We start from the raw sequence: 599 nt of genomic DNA, 5'->3' as shown, positions 1-599 counted from the left end.
TGCTCTTTCACCCCCCGCCCCGCCGCCGCAAGCGGCTCAGCGGCGTAAGCACCGCCGGGCTCGCAGAGGCACCCGGACAAAAGGACTCTTCTCCCAAAAACTTCTTGTCGGGTTTTTTCCCTCTTTTTAATTTTTCACTAGTACATCCGGGTTTTTTTAAGTGTGAACGGTCCGAAAAATGACCACGGTACAAATATTTCAGACCTGATCAAACTGAATCAGCCGTTAACACTTGATCTAATTAAAGCGGATATTCACACCGCTGGCCCGGCCTCCCCGAAGGAGTATTACGATATGTAACCTGTGTCCGCCTTCACACTCTACCTTCTCGCGGGGGGGAGGTAGGGGGGAAAACATCGAGGTTTGGAAAAAAATCTTAAACCTCGGGGACAAAAAGACAAGAATAATGATGATGATGATGATGATAATGATAATGACATTGATGATGAAGATGATAACAATAACAATAATAATATGTTGTTGTTTCTCCTCGCCATAGAAGACAGCGAATGGCCAAGAATTATCTTCTGGTAACCTGCTCTCGCCCTGACCACGGCTGCCCCGGGGAGAGCGGGCAGCTGCAGGCTCCGGTGCTGCCG

At 49.1% G+C, this 599-nt stretch overlaps 1 protein-coding gene across 1 annotated transcript in view; it reads right to left on the bottom strand.

The window, feature by feature from the left end:
• LOC108449165 overlaps positions 1-599 on the bottom strand; it is a 20145-nt gene that overhangs the window by 10734 nt on the left and 8812 nt on the right. The gene's annotated exons all lie outside the window — the stretch shown is intronic.

The sequence above is a fragment of the Corvus brachyrhynchos genome, unplaced genomic scaffold (assembly GCF_000691975.1).
Source record: "Corvus brachyrhynchos isolate BGI_N302 unplaced genomic scaffold, ASM69197v1 scaffold17, whole genome shotgun sequence".
NCBI lineage: Eukaryota > Metazoa > Chordata > Aves > Passeriformes > Corvidae > Corvus > Corvus brachyrhynchos.
The sequence above is the reverse complement of the archived record's forward strand: the minus strand, read 5'-3'. Positions and strand labels throughout refer to the sequence as shown.